Raw genomic sequence first — 22,335 nt, forward strand, 5'->3', positions numbered from 1 at the left:
GTCATGTCTTTTTCTTGTTTCACGTTGTAGCCATGTCTGTTTCTTGTTTCACGTTGTGGACATGTCTGTATCTTGTTTCACGTTGTAGCCATGTCTGGTTCTTGTTTCACGTTGTGGACATGTCTGTTTCTTGTTTCACGTTGTGGTATTGATGCGCGTGTGTGTGTGTTAATTTCCCGATATTGCTACATAAGTACAGCTGATGTGTATAACACGAAAGTTTACTGTTGTTTATAGAGCTAGTTGAAATGATAAATTGACAATTAATATCTGTTTTAGTCATTATAAAATTGGAAAGTCTGTCATATTTTACATGCAGTTTTAACTTGGATTACTATAAAGCAAGTTTTTTTCTGAGACGGTATATAATACATTTGTAGATGTGCATTCACTTTCAATATCTAAAAAGTAATATTCCAAATTCAATAAAATCTATGAATATGTAAAACCCCGCCCTGTTGTGTGAGGGTTATTCCTAACTAAAGTGTCAGCAGTCTCCGTAAGAATCCGGCAGTGAGTGAAACAGGGTATGAAAAAAAAACCACCATTTTGATAGTTAATATTGACTATTTGTACCATCAGAATAAAGGGAAATAAATATACTTTCCATATCCCTGTAGTGAATTATCTTCTCATTGAAAATGAACATTTCAGGGAAAGATAACTCTGTCAAAATTATAATTTTTCTATCATTGTATTGAAAAATCTCTGAGAAAATCAAGTGATGTGGAGATCGAATAATGGTCTTTTCGAATAGAAAAGCATCTTTGAGGGAAACTATATTGTAAGATCGGTGGGTTTCTGACATGCATGTATATGATTTTTCTCATTTTGCCTGATTCTAGCAAATACTTACACCTAATTACTGAGACTTTCCAAATCTGGTTAAATGAAAATCCGCTACTATTTCAATAACCAAATTTGTTACATCTTCGGAAATTCGGGGGTGCCTACATCGTATATATTTACTGTCCCATCATGAGGTATACATGTAGGTACCAGTATTGCATTACATATCCCTGAGCGGGTATACTTCAAAACATGGATGCTATAAAAATAAAGTGCATTTTCATTTTGCCTCTCTACAAACTAATGTTTTTGTCAAAAGGTATGAACAATGACTTATAGAATAGAGCATTATAAGACGACAAACTTTTATGAATATCTAACGTAATAACATAAAAATGTTCCACTGAAAAGGTTGCTTTGATGAGTGCAAAACGAAAGTTAAAGTAGAGAAAATGGCTATTTATAGTTCAGACTACTTTTCTATCCGATATTCGTGGACTCACCCTACTTTTTTTGCAGTAAATTATTTTTTCACATGTGAAAGTTTTATTGAATCAATTTACATATTTAAAAAAAATCCTAAACATATGCACTTCACTACAGAAGTCTATGGGAATATTAATACGATACTGAGACCTGTAGGCGACAAAGTCATCCCTTTGTTCTAAGAATGGATCTGTAAGAGAAACAGTGCCTCCCCGTCACACTGTCAAGCGAAAGAAATGATCGTGAAAAGATCTATAATACAGGTCAAATACTACATCTTGATCGTGGACGGAGGATGTCAAGGATCATGAAAGGATCATACGATTTCACTACTATTTGATTCGAAGTTCTGTTATTGAAAAAAAAAGAATTGTGACTGTCTTAGTCTATCATATGCAAACATTGTGTACATTAAATTAATGTTATATACACTATGTTTCCTAATGATAATCAAAGTCTGAAACCCGCACATTTTTACAAACTGGTTTAAGACGACTGGAACCCCAGCAGGCTCAAGACGACTGGAACCCCTGCAGGCTCTAGATGACTGGAACCCCTGCAGGCTATGGACGACTGGAACCCCTGCAGGCTCTAGACGACTGGAACCCCTGCAGGCTCTAGACGACTGGAACCCCAGCATGCTCTAGACGACTGGAACCCCAGCAGGCCCTAGACGACTGGAACCCCTACAGGCTCTAGACGACTGGAACCCCTGCAGGCTCTAGACGACTGGAACCCCTGCAGGCCCTAGACGACTGGAACCCCTGCAGGCTCTAGACGACTGGAACCCCAGCATGCTCTAGACGACTGGAACCCCAGCAGGCTCTAGACGACTGGAACCCCTGCAGGCCCTAGACGACTAGAACCCCAGCAGGCCCTAGACGACTGGAACCCCAATAGGCTCTAGACGACTGGAACCCCAGCAGGCCCTAGACGACTGGAACCCCTGCAGGCTCTAGACGACTGGAACCCTTACAGGCCCTAGACGAGTGGAACCCCTGCCGGCTCTAGACGACTTGAACCCCAGCAGGCTCTAGACGACTGGAACCCCTGCAGGCTCTAGACGACTGGAACCCCTGCAGGCTCTAGACGACTGGAACCTCAGCAGGCCCTAGACGACTGGAACCCATGCAGGCCCTAGACGACTGGAACCCCTGCAGGCTCTAGACGACTGGAACCCCAGCAGGCTCTAAACGACTGGAACCCCTGCAGGCTCTAGACGACTGGAACCCCAGCAGGCTCTAGACGACTGGAACCCCAATAGGCTCTAGACGACTGGAACCCCTGCAGGCTCTAGACGACTGGAACCCCAGCATGCTCTAGAACAAAACAAGACAGTGATACATTTGATCATAGTTATGTATTTTTAAAAGTACTCCTCTGTCTAAGAATCAGGCAGAATATGTATAAGGTATGGCATATGAAGAAAACAAAATTGCATTTACCAAGTATTTTTACTTGATAACTCCCAGAAATAAACATCAAAGTGTTTATAAAATTTGCCTTTTTAATAAATGTCAAATTTAGTTTTCCCGCACTTGCTTCATATCTCTGCAGTCAAACAAATATCTATACATCACAGATACAACAAATGTTTAATAGCTTTTCGTTTGTTTTCTAGAATTATTGCATAAATAAACTTGCGACAAGAAAGACAATATTTAGAATAATGATGCGCCACCCATTGCTTGATTCTGATACAGAGGAGTACTTAAACTTTATCGCACATTGTTGTACGAATCGATACGTGAAGAAATCCTGCAGGAAATTAGAAGCCATTCCAAAAACAATCTGGAACTGAGCCTGGGCCTTGAGAATAAGAGTTTGAGGTTGTACATCATCACGTTTTTTGTCTTATTTCGGAAGTAGAATTCTAGAGTTTCAGTGATACTTGTAAATTGTATATGCATGTACGTCTGATTCTAACCGCGAGAAAAAAAAATTAAAATACAAGTATCAAACTCAATGATCGTTATCGTGCAAACCGATAGTTACATGTATCAGTATCAATAGTCTTTCGTCATGCACTTCATATTAACGGAAATTTGATAAAATTAAGAATGGCATTATTGTTCATATTTTATCATTTCATCTTGCGCTACTCCAGTCGGAAATATCTATTGAGGGTACGGGAAAAACTGGATCCAAGGTTTTTTTTTCACAGTTTGAGTTAAAGTTCGATTTTAATTTCGAGTTTAAATTCAATACATATTTTTGGGGAATTTTTTTTTCCTATAAGTCCCTTTACCCATCTTATGTATTGGAAAGGGATAAAACGCGTACTTTAAAACAAAACGGTGATAATTTGTACTTTAACAATATGCTAACTGAAGTGGTAAACAAACCTAACGAAAGCGATTTTGAATTAAAATGAAGCTCATTAAAATTGAACTGACGTATAGTTGTTTATTTATTTCTTTATTTATCTTTTGTAAAAAAAGAGAAATAAGTTAATGATAGTAGTATAATATTACACTATGTCGAGTTGAAATGTATATGTAGTCGGAACTGTAGTCAAGGAGTTGACTTTCTTTGTTCTAGAATCATTTCCTTTTACTTTCTTTTTGACTTTGCCCAGTTGGGTACATGTAAGTCTTGGTAGGCGGATCCAAAGGACCAACCCGCACCTCCCTCAGATACCGAGATTTTAAGGCGAATTCGTTCGTCCATCTACACACCGACGACTATAAATAAAACGTGCAATGAACATTGCGTATACAGAAAAAAAAATGGAAAACTTCATAGACTCCTTGTTCGAAAATCGAATATGTCTAAGGCAGGGAAGACATGTACTGTACTTAACAGGGCAACGTCAAGCAGGACACACACAAACACACGAACAGTATCATACAGGGCAATGTCAAGACAGGGGACATTCGTAATGTGTTTTTATAAGGTAAATTTATATAATGCCAACCCACACCTCGAGATAAAAAATTACTGTCCCCAAGTGTTAACCATATGCATTGCATTCAATCTAGTTTAATGATCGAAAAATAGTTTTGTCAACATCATGAACATGCCACATCAGATAATGTACCCCAATTACTATTGACTTAGTGACCTAATTGGCCAGCACATATAATTCTCAAGCACCTAAATGAAAATGTACATGTTCAGGTACTTGTACTTGCTAGGCATGATTCAATACAAAAGTTCATGGAAAGCAAGTGAGACCCCATGTCACAATACTTTTTAGCATTTCAATTCTTTGATGCTTAAACATGTATGTAGTACGATAATCAGGAAAATACCAAGTATAATACATAAATGTTATGGTCAAAAGTACATGTACAATGACGTATGCATGCATACATATTTCAAAGTAATAATGACACGAGTACAAACTTGTGCTAAGACATAAATTATCCTTTTAAAAAATGACATTGTTGCCTATAAAAACGCTTTGTTACAATGTACATGTATAAGTACCCAAGACGCTATCAGAATGTACAAATACTTTTCTTTTTCGTTAGAAATTTTTTTTAGCCTGAACAAAACATTGATTGTCTCACTTCCGTTTAAGACTGGTTAATAAGTAACAGACCAGGAGCAATCTATATTCCGTATATCAACGTATTATGTAGAATTATATAAGTTACTAGAATGTGCAATTAATAAGTATATATTCCCTCGGTAAGTAGCCCAAAATACTATCAATACCATAGGTTTGCATACTTTCTTGTAGTAAATGTTCAGTAATGTGGGTTCAAACAAAAATGTCAATCTACATGTACATGTACTGTATATGTTTGTGTTTATCATCATTATTATCTTACAATATTCATGTAGATTTGTTGCTTTGTTAAAAATTGTTGTCCATAATGTTCTGAGGTGAACAGTAGAGTGCCTCCACACATGTATATACATGTTTTAATAAATGTAGCTAAATTGTTTTGTACATATATATAGCATTTAAACTTCTTATGATCATCGTTAATGCACACAAAATATAATCACTGCATACCATTTATACACATATATGTTGTGTAGTTACTATAAGGGCATTTAAGGGGATGATTAGTGTATAGAAGATTCCATAAAGAAAAAGCAAGTCACACTAGTAAACCAGATCTGGGTCTGCTTAATTATCAACCAGTATCTTACTTGTATGAAAACCTTTCGAAATTCCCTGGCGAAATGTAAAATATATCCTGTCCCATAAAAAGCGTCTGATCAACTAAGATGCCGCCGGTTTTTCATTGTAATCGTTGTTTTTATCGGACCTTTCTCGTGTTTACAATAAAAATATAATTATATATGGCCATATTTCATCAATTTGATGAAAATAAGTTTTAGTTTCATTTATAAAAAAAAAAAAAAAAAAAAAAACATTTTATCTTGCATGTAATTCACTCCCTCTTTATTGTTATGACATTGTGTCTATTATGGATATGGATTCCAAAAGGGTCAAAACTTGGTACAGGATAAATTTAAAAATGATTTTAAGGTAGAACTGAAAGAAGAACAAGCTCATGTAATTCCAAAAGTTCTTAATGGAGAAAGCTGTGTTGGAATTTTTCCAACAGGGTTTGGTAAAACATTTGCTTTTATTTGTTGCCTTTGTTTTTTAATGACCTTCAACATGCAACTAAATATGCATAGATATTTCGCCACTGAAGGGTTTGATGCTCGATCAAATAGCCAAAGCTACAAGTTTTGGGTTGAAAACGGCAGGGATCATGGCCAAGGAAGACATAGATGCAACAACAATTGAAGGTTAAGATTTTTATTAATATCTTAAGTACGCCATAATAGAAAAAAAACCTATGAGTCTAAAGTTTTATGGACAAAAGTCTATACTGAGTCTATTTTTTTATGGAAAATAGTCTATGAGTCTAAATGTTTATGGAATGTGGCTAAATTGGTGAATGTTCTTTTACAGAGAAATTTATCTCTAATGAAAATAAAAGTCTGTATAATTTTAAATTGTAAAATTGCAGGAATTAAAACAGGAAAATTTGCATTAGTGTATATGTCTCCTGAAATGCTTCTCGATAGTGAGTGGTAGAAAGTATTATTAAAGTCTGACATTTATCAACAAAATATATGTGCCATAGTAATAGATGATGCCCATTTACTGGAAACCTGGTAAATTATTTACAGAAAAAAGAAATTTAATTTTAAAGTTAATTGCAGGCCTAAATTGATCATAACAAATGAAGTCCAACAACAGAGCAACAATATAAAGCTCAACCTTAAAAATACATATATAACAACATCATGAAATTATTATTGAAGCAAAGAAATTCAAAACAGGAATAAACACCATGTAATCTGGAGTTAATCAATAGACCAATCACACTAAATTATTCTATTTAAAAAAAAAACAGGAATACATAGGACGGGAGACTAACACTAAACTTTACTTGCATAAATCTTCGATAGAAAATAAAAATCTCATGCAGAAGAAATTGTGATACTATAAATATATTAATCAATCAGATGGTATACTATAATACTTTTCTCAATTTTAATCAATGAGTGTCCATTTAAAATCATGCATGAGCTTTTTTGTACATTATAGGGGTGAAAAATTTAGATCCACATTCTCAAAGCTTGTTGAAATAAGAAGTCATCTGACGGAGACACCATTCTTGCTTCTAACGGCAACTATAAATCAGGCTATTTTAACATCAGTCACTAGGAAACTTCATACTGACTAATACTCTGTCATCTCTAAATCTCCAGACAGGTGCAATACTCTTGTATATATATAACTCATAATATATTGCAAAGTTGAACATGTGTTACCTTTAAAAGAATAACAAAGCTTAAATACTAGGGGCTTATTTTGAGTTACTGAAGCGAAAATAATATTAATTGACGTTTTTAACATATTTTCACATTAGCCTGGCTAATTTTGAAAATGCTTTTTCCTATGTCATGATGTATTTTTTTTTAATTTCCTGATTCTTTCACTACATGTCCTGAAATAAAACATCCAATATTCTCAGGACAAATATATTTCTTCACTACAAAGGTGAACTTGCAATGGACCATGTTAAAGAAATAACTTGGTACATAAATCAGCTGAGAGAAAAGGAAAGAGAAACTCCTAAAGCAATCTTATATGTCAGATATATTTAAATATTTAAACTGTAAACTGGTCATTTGAATTATAAAGAAATTCAAGTACAGCAGCATTCTAGGCAAACACAATCCTCTTCACCTGGTCACTATTTGCTGATATTAAGTCTCTGCACTATCTAAAGGTTTGATGTGCAGAGATCTAGAGCTCAGTAATGGTCAATGCTATTTTTAGTTGCATATAGACTCCTTTTTAAATCAACTCATAATTATACTCGAATTCACCTCAGCCTGTTTTCAGTTTTTTTTAATTATCTTGTAAATTACTCATAAGTTCCTGATCAGAAAGAATATCCTTTGGCTAGATCCTTCAATCTCAGTTTCCGCTATATAGATGACGTATTATCTTTAAACAATCCTAATTTCGGGGATGTGATACATCGCATCTACCCAAAAAAAAACTTGAGATAAAGGATACTCTGTGAAGTCAGACTCATATCTTGACCTACACTTAGAAATCGATGATAAAGGAAAACTATTGACCAAACTTTATGACAAACGCGATGACTTTTCGTTCAGAATTGTCAACTTTCCTTTCATCTGTGGCAACATCCCTTCGGCTCCTGCGTATGGAGTGTTCATATCACAACTCATACATTATGCCAGAGCTTGCCGAAACTACGCAGACTTTTTGTATCGCACTAGAACTCTAACAAATAGGCTTCTGAAACAGGGTTATGTTGCTACAAGATTGAAGTCATCACTACAGAAGTTTTATGGTCGTCATCATGAACTCGTGGATCGTTATGGTGTTTCCATCAGCACCATGAAAACTGATTTATTCAACGGGTCATAGTTTTCCTTTCCTCGTTTGTCTATCCCGGACTTGACTTTTTATGAGCAAGTCGGCGGGTGTTTCTAGAAAAGCAGAGGACGCTTACCCTACCGGTGCACCTGGTCCATGCTCCCAGTTTTTAGTGGAGTCCGAGTTGCTCATTTACTTTTGTTACTTTGTATGTATGATTTTAGTTACTTTATATTCTTTGTTGTGTATGTCTGTTTTCCATGTCTGGTCTTTGTCCCTGGATTACATTCTTTTGATTACCACTATAAACTTGGTTCCCTTGATTACTCTTTGTAATAATGTAAAATAGATGACACTGACACAATTATTAATAACCTACAACACTTAAGTATATTGTAATTCTCATTAAAAGTTGAGGTACATTTACTGGTGAAGTTGGCCCCTAATTCATGGGAAAATTGATGTTTGAGTCACAACTTTTACTTGCTCAACAAAAGTGTTAAATCTAAAATTGAATTGCTTATACATGTATTTATAACTGATTTGCCCTGATCTTATTCAGTGGTCTAAATACCATAGCTGTAGGGGCTAAAAATACCACAAAGTGTACTTAATTCTTTTATGCAGCATTGGGGTGAGGCGGAGACATTGTTTCGTAAAGATTTATTGGAGACATATAGCAAAGGAAAGATTCATGTCTGGAAGTTTGTGTCTTCCTTTCAGAATGATAAATTTGGAAACAGTAGGGCAGGTAACTAATTTATATCGGTCAGTTATAGTATTTTTAGTACTGCTATGATTATCATGATGATATTTGTGTATTAAAGACTTCTTCACTCAGAATGGTACTAGGTAAAGCAATGTTCATTGTTCTTGAATAACTTGAAGCCATAATAGAAATATCCGAATGAGTAATGTTTCTTTGTTCATTTATGTTGGATCGATTTCTCTATTCCTGAATAATGACTTCAATTACAAGAATTATTATGAATCCGTTAAACAATTATTGTCAAAAATATATTTTATGCAATAATTAAGTTACAAACTAATGTTTAATGTAAGAAATTGAAATGGTTCTAGTCAGGTGGTATCTGTATACAGGTAAATTCAATATAAATTTAAAAAATGCATAAACTGTAGTTATTGTTGAACCAAATTGTCACCTTAACTAGATTTACTGTACATTTTTTTCAGCTAAATCATGCCTCACTTATGCAACAAGATTGCGACTTACTGGACAATGTCATAATAAATCAGATGTTGGCTGTCAAACAGAATTAACCTTTGGGCCAAAATAAGTTTACAATTAGCATACAATAAATAAATAAATAAGGAAAGTATACTAAAAGAATAAAAAAGAATTTAAAGAAGGCATCCTGATTATGGAGTTTAAAGATAAAAAAATCGATAAAAATGTCAAGAAAGGTTAAATTTGAAAATTTACTGTCAGACTTCACCCGCACAAACTCTAATGATTCAAACACCCATGATTTCTCGAACATAATTCAAAGTACAAAAATTTCTACTATATAATCAATATACAGCCGAAAAGCAAAGTCAATAAAATGGCGACGCCAATCTGCTAAAGTCACATGACACATGACCCCAGAATGGCGATATTTTTCACTGCCAAAACATGCAATGAAAAATCGACTCGTTACAGCTTCATCGATTACATCGGCAAATTAACCGATATGCTGCGAATCTTTGTTCATTTTATCATGCAAATATAGCAATAAAAAAGCCAAATATTTCACAGAAGAGATTTTGTCAGCTTTTTCCAGACCAACCCCTTATCAAAAATTCGCTGCCTAGCGAAATAAAATAACGATATATCAATTTCTAGATTTTGAAACATTTAGATATTTCACACAACGAAGGACCGATATATTTCTGAGCTGCAGTGAATGTTTTTGCTTGCAAAGTGGTGTTAAATGCTATTCTGTCAGCTTATTTAAAATGTCGTTTTTGACAAGGGAGGCAACTGTGTTCGGAAGTCAATAAAATTCGGAAATAATAAGTACTTGTTGCATTTTGACGCCTCACCTCTTTATATTACACAAAAAATATATATACTATAATTTTAAATACATTTATAAACAGAAACATGTACGAACACATTTTTTATTTCAAAATTCACTGCCATGAAATCAATTTGGTACCTATGGGACTGTAATGTGTTCTACTAAGGTTTGTTCTCATACATACTAAAATGAAAACAAATATTGTTGCTATTTTGGTGGTAGCTTTACCCACTAGCACTGCAAACTTGATGAAATACTGGTATGGTTGTCAAATTTATTGAGTTTCCACAATTTAGAACACAGAAAAAAAATTAAATATATTCCATATTAATTTTGTCTGTCAAGAAGTTATCAGGAAAAGTTCTGTCAGTAGTAAGTATTAAATGTCTATGGCTACATGTACTTAGAGGAAAAAAAACACCCTACCTTTCTATAGACTATCACCATACCATTCCATGTGTCTAATATTTTAATCATTGCCATAACACAATAAAAAAAATATTGGAAAATACATGTACTGTGCATATATTTGAAATATTTATCTAAAAAGAAAGTATGATGAATCTATAGCTCTACTGATTTGTTACTGAAATGATGTTAGGGTTCAGTTTGATAGATTTGATATATTTTCAAAACTTGGTAAGTATATATTTTGCTGTCTATTAAAATAAAAAAAAAAATTCAGACATGAAGAATTTGTGAACTACTATCTTATGAATAAATAAACTTTAAAAATTGATGGCTTTGACTTTTCAACCAAAGTTAATCTGCAGAAACGACCCTTCCTGCTATTTAAAATACAAGTCACCTCCAAAGATCGTCGATTATAGTAATTATTACAAGGGTTCATTTTTCTTTTCCCAGTAATATTTTTAGACAATACAAATCCTTGCTACCTTTAATATATTGAGTGAAAATACTTTGTTCTTTTCATAAATTTTATTTCAATGAAAAATATTACACCATTTCATTATTAAAACAGTGAGATCACTTATTCAAAATAAAATTGTCTTTGTAATAATTTAAAGGATTGAAAGCATAAAAATGTACCAGCATATCACCTTACTTTTTAGAACAGGAATTATAATTTACATAACCAGGAGGTATAATACTGTATTTTCACTTGTACGCCTAATTTTATTATACATTGTAAGAGGGTATCATTTGAATATGGCATAATTTTGATATTTAGCAAAACAAATTTCACTTCTTCATTACCTCAATAACAAATTTACTACAATAAACTCACCCAAATATTTGACAAAAAATTAAATGTAATATTTTTGAAGAATAGAGGATTTTTACATTTGTTTTAAACTGATACCAGAATTAAATAAATGTACAAATAATATGGAACGCTGCAACTGTCTTTTGTTGATGGTTTTCTATATACGCAGTACATTTCTCGTTATACACAGTACATTTTATGGTATACTTAGAGTATTTCATATTATACGTGGTCGTGGACTCATTATAGGCGGTGCATATAACTTTTTGTGCAATATAACTGTCATTATACGTGGTGCGTTTTTCATTATATGCAGTACAAAACTGGATATACGCAGTACTTTTTACATTATACGTGGTACATATATCGTTATACGCAGTGCATTTTGCAATATACGCTGTACATTTCATGTTATACGCAGCACATTTTCTGATATGAGCAGTAGATTTCACAGTATGAGGAAAGACATTATACGCAGTATTTTACGCCTTATTTTCAGTAGTTTCAACTTTATACATAGTACGTTGTTTTATATATGCAATGGAAAATTCATTGGATATACGCAGTGCATTTGTCATTATACATAGTTCTTTCGACATTATACGCAGTAGATATTTCGTTATGATGATGGTTATTTATTCTCGTTACTTTCCGTAAATGTACGACTGTAATACAAGCATACATCGCGCGGTATTTAAAACGCCCCCAATCTGAGTTATCTTCCGATTGTTCAGTGCAGATTGGATCAAAGGAATTCAGGGTCGCGGAGGTACTTTGCTGTTCGGCTGACAAATAACCTTGGATATCTCGAACTTCGATTTCTCAAACACTTAAACTGACTAGTCGGTCCGTTTGGTAATAAATCTTTGAGAATAACTCCCACTAACTGGAACTCGTCAGGCATCCCTTTCAGCTTCGGTAATGAAAAGCATGAAAAACCGAAACCATATCATTAATCAGTGTCATTTTAGTTAATTACAGGTATTATTTATGTCATCACTTAGTTTTGATCTTTACATAGATCTGATTGAAGTTCAAGGATGTTTCAAAGTCGGCATGATGAAAGCCTCAAAGAAAATCCAATGAAACAAATTACTGACCAAGGAACGCTGAACATTCTTCAAAGTAAACGCAGCCTTTGTTATGTCAGCAAGTCAACACAACCACCCGAAAGCGAATGAAAAATATCCATGATCTAACAAAACTAGGAAGTAAGCAATTTCTAACAATAAAGTCTTGGACCGACAACGAAAAAAATCCGGAGATATACAAAGTTTTTACATTATATCAAACACATTTCACTAATTGAAAACACATATTTCTATATGAATTTGCAAGATAACCATAAACTATGATTCTTACTTTCCAAGGAATTTGGAGGGCCAACATGAACTACCTGTTCTATGTCAGGAACATCTATTCCTGTGCCATATGCCTCAGTGGTAAATACAAGCTTTAACTTATCTTGATGCCTGTGTAGTCTCTCTGTAGTTTTCATCTACAAAGTTTTGTTTGTCAATGGTTTATCATGTTACTTTGTTTAATTACAATTTATTCATTTATTGAAAAATTTTAAAAAAAAGTTTGGTGATAAGAAAAACTTTGAATAACAACAGACATTAAAAAAGACATTTGAAATACAAAACTGATGTTATATAAATTTTAGCTCTAGATAAACACCCATCTTAAAAATTACAAGGTTTTATCTATACATGTATAAAAGATGCTATAGGTAACTTTATTGAGCCTATCTCGGAGTTTGAAACAAATTTTACAGAAAAAAAGAAAAAAAAACCTATTTTTAACTAACATTATTAGATTGTGGAGCATGATATTGGTCCACATACAGTTTCATCTGGTTTTCTTCTATCTCTTCATTAAATGTTGTGGCCCTGTGGTGAAGGACTCCACACCACTTGAAGATTGACATACATTATAGTTTTTGGGAAATTGATTCCCTCTTCTTATAAGTTTTGGATGAAGGGATCCACCGTCTTATACATGGCATCATCTGCACGATTTGCACCTCCGGTCAATTGAGGCCTTTTCCTTACTTCAAGGAAAATATTTTATCTGCCAATGATATTGTTGTATTATAATTTAATAATAATAATAATAAAAAAAAAAAAAAAAAACACAACACACCACCATATATAATGTAAATTTCTTGGTGGGGCCTCAGAGCATTTTCCACCTTTTGAACCAGCAATTTTGACTTTGCCCTGTTGGGTTGGGTAAATGTAAGTCTTGGTAGGCGGTTCCAAGAGACAAATCAGCATACCGTATGCTTAAAAAGACTGGCAGATTATTAGACGGGAAAACTATGTAAGTCACTGAATCGCCGCCCATGCCTATTTTGAAGATTTTTTGGATCCTCCCCCGAGTTCCCTGCATCAGACACTCAGTTTTAAGGCGGAACCGATCTTTAATAATGGTGTTTATCTACTAGTAGTTAGTATTCATTCAAAAATCTCCACATTGAAAATTTAAAAAACTTAAAAGCATATGCATACACGTACAATGCGCACTGCATATAGTATACAGAAAAAAAAAGGAAAATGAATGAATATCATAGTATTTATGTGCAAAAATCAAATATCTCTAGGATAGGAGACACACACGTAATGTACTCTACAGGGCAATGTCAAAACAGGACACACACACAAGTACTGTACTCTACAGAGCAATGTCAAAACAGGAGACAATCATACGTACTGTACTCTACAGGACAATGTCAAAACAGGAGACACAAATACGCATTGTATCCTACAGGGCACTGTCAAGACAAGGGACACGCGTAATGTACTCCACATGGCAATATCAAAACAGGAGACACACACGTACTGTATTCTACTGGGCAATGTCAAAACAGGAGACACACATACGTACTGTATCCTATAGGGCAATGTCAAGACAGAAGATACACGTAATGTACTTTACAGGGAAATGTCAAAACAGGAGACACATATACGTATTGTACTCTACAGGACAATGTCAAAACAGGTCATACACACGTACTGTACTTTACAGAGCAATATCAAAACAGGAGAAACACTCACGTACTGTACTCTACAGGGAAATGTCAAAACAGGAGACACACATACGTACTGTACTCTACAGGGCAATGTCAAAACAGGAGACACACATACGTACTGTATCCTACGGGGAAATGTCAAGGCAGGCGACACATGTAAGTAATGGACTCTATATGTCAAGACAAGGGACACACACACATAATGTATTATACAGGGCAATCTCAAAACAGGAGACACGCACCCGTACTGTAATCTACAGGACAATGTAAAGACAGGACACACAGACGCACTGTACTCTACAGGGTAATGTCATGACAGGAGACACACAAACGTAATGTTCTCTACAGGGCAATGTCAAAACAAGAGACACACACACGTACTGTACTCTATAGGGCAATGTCAAAACAGAAGACACACATACGTACTGTATCCTACAGGGCAATGTTATGACAGGGGACACACGTAATGTACTATGCAGGGCAAAGTCAAAACAGGAGACACACACACGTAATGTACTCAACAAGGCAATGTCGAGACAGGGGACATACTCGTACTGTACTGTACAGAGCGCTGTTAAGACCGGGGACAAACTCGTTCTGTACTGAACAGAGCAATATCAAAACAGTGGACACACTCGAACTGTGCGCCAGAAAGCAATGTCAAGACAGGGGATACAATGCCCGGGACACACACTTTTACGGTAATATTGAGGGCAATGTCAAGGCAGGGCAAACACGCGTAACATGGCAATGTAAAGACAGGGAACACGCTCGTACTGTGCCGTACAGAGCGCTGCTAAAACCGGGGACAAACTCGAACTGTACTCTACAAAGCTATGTCAAGACAGGGACATACTAGTACTGTCAAGACAGGACATATACATTCTGCATGCAAGAAATTCAATGTAAATTTTGAAATCAAGATTTTTTTTCCTAATCGGATTTGCTAATTTACACTAGTCGCACAGTTGCTATTATTAATCGGAGACTTCTTGTTCAGAATTACGTTACACAGATTAGAAATATTTAGTGTCAGGAACTGTCCAGGGGTATGACAGTTTAGAACGGCTTTTCGTATTTTCGTTGTCCCGACCCAGGACATTTCTGTCAGGATCTGTCAGGATTTCTGTTCTAACTACCGTCGTAGAACAGTTTTCCTGACAGAATTTAAGAGAGGTTAGAAGAGATCGCAACTGTACACGTACTGTATTCTACAAGTCAGTGTCAAGATATATATAGAGGAAACACATGTTATGTACTCTACAGGGTATAATGTAAAAGAAATCTTGAAAAAAAAATGAAGTCACTCTTGGCGTATACACTACCAGCAAATAATTAAATGGAGTAATCAAGGGAGACAAGACTTGAGTAGTTATCAAAAGAATATATTCCAAGGGGAGGGAAAGAAGACAATCACGACAATTTTGTTTGTTTGTTTGTTTGTTGGGGTTTAACGTCCGAGCAGCAATATTTCAGCTATATTCAGACGATGAACATGAAATTGGTGATTAAATGAACATGAAATGATGATGGAATGAAAATTGGATGGGACACAAGGACAATGGGGTCGACAAATTTTGATTTCCACTGGAAATAGGGAGAGGTGGGTAAGGTCGGGCAATTTAGCCTCCTGTGGCGGAGCCCTATGGTTCCTACTCCGGGAGAATACCACAGTAGGTTCTTTAACGTGCGAGTAACGTGGCATCTTTCCCAACACGGTGCGCCACTATGATTTGCGGTCAGGTTTTCCGTATTATAGCCTGACAACCCCAGCATGTAACACGCCAGGGGCACCCCATTCCACCACCTGGGGCACACATTCCTGTTGCTCTGTGGGCAGAACGCCCTAGCCCTCAGCTAGGGTTCTGAGCACTATTTAGTCGCCTTTTACGACAAGCTTAGCGCTGCTGCAGGCCTATTCTTTTAACACCCGGACCTGCACGGGGAACAATCGCGACAAAGTACTTGAAGTAACCAAACTTTAAGTCCCCACTGAAAACTGGGCGCAAAGGTAATTCGCACCGATAGAGTAAGCGTTCTTTTACTGACGAGAAATTCTATGTAAAGACATTTTGTGAATTTCCCTACTACACAAAGCTTCAACTAAATAAATCCGTTTCTATGGCAACCAGATGTGGACAAAAAATGTAGAAAACTAGTTTTTACTGAAGCCCAATGGAGATATTTAAGCTTAACACCTAAAAATTATTTAAGGCTTTTTATATATTATTTGTTATTACTCAATTGACATCTGATTTGGGTAAAGTGTAACAAGGTGAAGCGGCAACATCGGAGGTATATCTGTGTCATTGGTGTAACAAGGTGAAACGGCAACATCGGAGGTATATCTGTGTCATTGGTGTAACAAGGTGAAGCGGCAACATGGGAGTACATTTGTGCCGTTGGTGTAATTTGAAAAACCTCGCCGGTAAACACATGTCACTCGTAGCGAGTGTCGGAAATCATGTGTTATATGTTTACCGCATGTTACTTCTTTCTGACTTACAAAAAATGTCATGTTATGAACTTGAAGCATATCACCACACGATCGAGAGCCTGCAGATTTCATTTTTGTTTGATATTAAAGTTGTTTTTGTACAAATTTGCTATTGAACCTTCTCATTGAACAGAATTGCCTGTACGGGATGAAAAACCAACGTAAATAATAGAACGAAAAAAAACATTCACCGAACAGGGCATGATATGACAGCCATCCGTTTAACTCTGTACACTGGTAACTGTTAACAATTTTTACATACTTTTTATATTTGAGAAATAATTAGAATGGAGGATTGACTGTGGATTGACTAAGCACTTTTGACACACAAACGTCTTAAATAAGCTTTTAGTTATGAATTGATTTGTTTCAATCACTTAGATCCAATATTTGACCATAAATCAACTTGTCAGGATAAGGTCAAATTTTGACCCCTTTATCTAAGAAATCTTTAATAATAAGAAAAATGCGTTTACATACATCTTATGTTACTTTTATCAAGGAATAAGTTTTAGATTTTTTTCTCAGGTTTTTTACCCAGTTTTGTCCCCTTTTACATTTAACTAATGTCTAATCTGTGATAGTAGTTATTAAACAGAATTTAAAAAGGATCAAATAATATAAGAACTGAGAAAAATGTGAACTTTAGAAAACAATCTTTAATATAGATACAAGATATACATGTATATATCGTAATCTCTATTCCCGCCTTTTCGGCCTTTTTTAAGTAAGAGCACATTGACCCCATTTTAAATAGATACGTCCGTTAGTAACAATATATTCAACGCATAATGGTCTTAACACAGGACAATTTAAATTTGCAAAACACTGAATTGCAAATCTTGCGCCGCTTTTTCTTCACCCTACCATGGCATGTGAGTAACCATTGGATGGAGATTTGCATGGGATTTAATAAAATGTATTTTGTTTTGCAATATTTACTAAAATACATTTGTAGTTACAATTTGAAATTCATGGCATTTTTTTATCCCATGGGATTTTTCAATATCCCATGGGATTTCAGGAAATCCCATGGGATTTTTTTGTGTCCCATGGGATTTTTTTCTCCCATGGGATTTTTTTTCTCCCATGGGATATCTTGTGTTAAAATACAATGATAGTCATAGAGAGTGTATGCCTTACATATTCACTTAGTGCATTTTTCTTCTGCGCAGTATGAATAAAAAAGCTGAATGACTAAAAAAGAGAGGTTTTTTGTATTGTTTTGGGATGTTTTTGAAGTTTTTAATCTTTTATAGCTTTGAAATGAAATCACTTTGAAAATTCACTTATCAACCACAAATGTAAAACAACGAAATAGAAAAAAATATTCAAAGACACTCTGACTATAAATATGCTGTTTAAGAATATAAACTTAGAATGCTATATGAGCAGTACTTTTATCTTAGTATTTAAATAAATTATAAAAATTCTAATGGAAGTCTAAATTCAGGTCCATAATCAGCTTTTTGGCACTTCTTTTTCTTCTTGGTCAGCTTCAACCCATGAAACATGCTTCCTTTCTCGTCTCTGTATAATAAAACAAGTAAAAATCTTTATGCAAACAAAATATATAAAATATTTTACAATACCATTTTATTTGTAATCACAGTGATCTTATTTTTTCTTACTTGATATATGTTCATTTGTAATATCAACAGCTGAAATTACTTGCAATCAGACATCTAAAAGATAACATGAACAGACAAACAGACACACAGATAAAGTGCTTTCTATATAAGTTCATGGCAGCACTTTTGATTTATTGTGCAAAGTATGAAGAACAGATGGACGGACACCAGTATGCCATAATATGTCCCGTCTCAAAAAGCAGGAGTACAAAAATTCTGAAGAACAGTGTATACCTGATATAATAAGCTATCAAGTTTGCATATACAGAATTAGTCATTCACCATAGAGGCAAGCAGGTGGCTGGTCCCTGAAATGGTGAAAAACAATTCTGCATGATAATACATGTGGTACCTTTCAATTTAGTTGAATTAATTTTCATTGTAAGCATCCTTAAAGCAGTTATCTTGTAATGCACATAAGTAACATTCAATGTTAAGTCCAACATGCTGGGGGTAAGTTTAATCAAAATTAATTAAGAGATTGTGGAGAAAGCTGTCGTTGAACTTTCAAAAAAATGTAACAAGTTTAGTGTATTCTGAGTTGCTCATTTGCTTTTGTTACTTTGTATGATTTTAGTTACTTTATGTTCTTTGTTGTGTATGTCTGTTTTCCATGTCTGGTCTTTGTCCCTCAATTACATTCCTTTGATTGCCGCTATTACATTGGTTCCCTTGATTACCTTTGAAACACAAGGTATGTTAGTGGTGCAAAGAGAAGAGCTTAAAAGATAATGGTCCAGTTCAACTATAATTTTAGAATAGGACTTGACAAACTCTATTTGCAATTGAATATTCACACAATAAAGATATTTGTTTTTGGCTTAATCATATAACAAAAGCATCTGTATATAAAAAGAGATATCTCCTGATAGCAAGTAATAGTGATTTTACCAGAACTTAACATCTAGCTATAGCTTGTTTATCTTGCCTCAGACAAAGTTGGTTTAATATTTAATTTTGCAAGTTCTTTATACGTCACTCACCTTTTACGAGTCATTACTAAGAATCCTTTCATGCATCCTCTAATCTCTCTTGAGCAACATAGAGCACCTTCAAAACAAAATTATACTCATTATGCATTATTTCAAAATTAGATAACTTTCAGATTCTGTATATAGACAGTAAAATGGAGTTATAAACATGTAACTGAAACAGGGGCTGCGCTGGCTTCCAAAATTCTGTCACCATTTTTTTTTATCAATGTTCAGAAATAAGAGCAAAAAGTGGTGCCAAAAACAAATATTCCAATTTTTTAAAATATGACAGTACTAAGTCCACTGATGAAAGTCCATGAGAAGAAAAAATGAAATCAGTACAACTTATATGCCATATATATACAATTTCCAAATCGTAACACAATCTCTCTTCAAACACAAGAAATCTGACACCCCAATTCCCACTAATGAAAACTTGCATCCAATCTTCAGTGTGTGATGGACAGGTTGAAAAACTAAACTAGTATTTTCATATTTAAAATGCTAAAATCAAAACTCTGTACTACATTAGGGTCTAGAAGCACTGAATCTATTATGGTTTCAAATGATCATATCTATATTGTTAATTTCAAATTTAAAGCCTTTCTGAATTGTTAATACAGAAGATTAACAACATAAACAAGTTACATTTGTACCCATAACTATCCATATCTACATTTTAACAAAAAAAAAAAAAACAACATTTGTACTGTATCTTATGTGAGACAGTACCTACCTCTATCTAGTTTGTCTTACTGTGTGCACAGATAAACTTATGGAACACATACAAAATGTATTATTCCAGCATTCAAAAATGGTCATTGCTTATACTGTTTTAGTCACATTTTTCACTCAATATTTATTCCATCACTTGTAGAAGAATTACCATTGCAGTACATAAATAAAAAATCATTGCTTAAAATATGCAAACTATGAAGTTTGACTCTGCCACATTTGCCCAAAAAATGGCAAAATATTGAAAAAAAAATTCCAACAAAAAAAGGGGGTGTCTAATCCAGACCATACCCTTTGAAAAGCCATCATGTTTACATGGCTTTAGTGAACATTATCTGGAAGTGAGACCTGCTGTTGTTGTCCAGAACATGCAGCCCCACTTGTAGCAGTAAAATGGTTATGACTGACTGATCCTTCAACTCGCGTTTATTTCCGTTTAGTAAACGACAATATAGAATACTCGGGAATGAATGATACTAACCTGTTTCTATTTTGGAAAGAACGAGTTTAAAATATTAATTGCATCCAAGATTTTGAAAGCTGTGATAGTTCTTATTCTCGCGTGCTTATTCTCATGCGAAGAGTTTCTCAATGAGTTTGAAAATACAGGGGAAAGAAACGAATTATGGTGTAATGTGACAAGTTATGATTTGACCACGGACCAAAACGTAACAACATATGGAAACGTTCTATCGTGCACCACATTTCACACTCGTAGTATTTTAATCGCAAGTACATTTTTTTATCAGGCGTTCTAAAAATCAGACAGCACGTCAAAAACCAACCCAATTTAATTCTATTTCTTGTTTAGAAACAGTTACTGACCACATAACCAGTCTTAGTTTTGTATTTGTTTGTTGCGCTAAATAGAGAAAAAGAAGCATCGTTTGTTTGGTAGGTTTTTCTTCACCGTGAATTACTTTATATCCAACATGAATCACTTTTCCATTAGCAGTGTCTGAATTTTATATTGACTGGTACTTAACATTTGATCTAAACGGAACCTTTCAGGGCTCTCCTAAGTGTTATTTGTACAAATTTGTTGTTGAATTTGTACCAAGTCTGCAGAAATATTTAACAAAACGGACTTATTACAAAAAAATGCTTTACTAGATGTAAACTAAGATAATCATCACATTCCTTGTTTGTTGAAACTGGGAGTTACTATGGTACAGAGATGTCAAATAGATAGTGTGCTTTGTGCAAAATGAAAAGTGTCGAGGATGAATTTCATTTTGTATCGAGTTGTGACGCCAGTATGTCTAGCCTTATTATTTTAGAAGCCCCTCCTCTTTCAAAATATAGTACATGCATATATTTCAAAATCACTGGAAATTTCAAGGTGATGCGTAATTTATGTAGGTTCCTTTTCCATGTATTTACAGTCTTAACTTAATTACTTTAATTATGATTGTGTATTTGCATTTGTAAAGTATATCATCTTCTGTTCAGTTGTTAGAATACTGGGATATGTACTGTTGTTTGTTGTAACATTGTACTGGTGACCATGATTGCCTTACTTAACTTATACAGATATTGACTTGACTTGATCTTCATAATGAATTTAAAAAATCAAAATCTGCCGTCAAAACGTATACGTAAAACTTAAATTTTCGTTTATTACGAGAAAATGACTACAGGTATTAACAGCTCGATATTCCGTTTTACTGTTAATTAAGTACGATATACAGGAAGTGGTCGGTTTAGCTGGGGGCACTTATAATCTAGGTAATAAATACATCCCGTAATATGGCTTCGTACGTGTTTCGTGTGGCAGATCAAGATATTTACAAAATAGGAGCTGACATAGGACCCTAAATTTACCCAAGAAAATTATGAAAATGATACATTCTATTCACTTTGATCGAAAATATGTGAAGCAACTATTTGTTTGATTATTTCTTATGCACAAATGTCACATTAAAAAAATCAATTTACAAGGGGACCAAGGACAGCCGCCATAAAACCTGGTTTAATCCTCAATGTCCAAAGGAAATGCCTGTACCGAGTGACGATGACCATTGCAATGGTTGCAAACTTTCCGGTTGTACTTTGATAATACCATTTAAATTTTATGCAGACTTTTCATTTTGACTCTTATA

At 34.5% G+C, this 22,335-nt stretch overlaps 1 long non-coding RNA gene across 2 annotated transcripts; it reads right to left on the minus strand.

Annotated features, from left to right (window-relative positions):
• Nucleotides 1-18,277: 18,277 nt before the first annotated feature.
• On the minus strand, nucleotides 18,278-20,874 carry LOC148597641 (uncharacterized). Of its 2 annotated transcripts, XR_015918828.1 has the most exons (4): nucleotides 20,715-20,874; nucleotides 19,508-19,574; nucleotides 18,759-18,832; nucleotides 18,278-18,423 (listed from the first exon to the last, which is right to left on the minus strand). It is a non-coding gene; the product is annotated as an uncharacterized LOC148597641 (long non-coding RNA). The 2 variants fall into 2 exon arrangements; XR_015918829.1 differs by lacking the exon at nucleotides 18,759-18,832.
• Nucleotides 20,875-22,335: the final 1,461 nt, after the last annotated feature.

The sequence above is a fragment of the Perna viridis genome, chromosome 15 (genome assembly GCF_037379345.1).
Source record: "Perna viridis isolate PV_CMFRI_1.1 ecotype Kerala chromosome 15, ASM3737934v1, whole genome shotgun sequence".
NCBI lineage: Eukaryota > Metazoa > Mollusca > Bivalvia > Mytilida > Mytilidae > Perna > Perna viridis.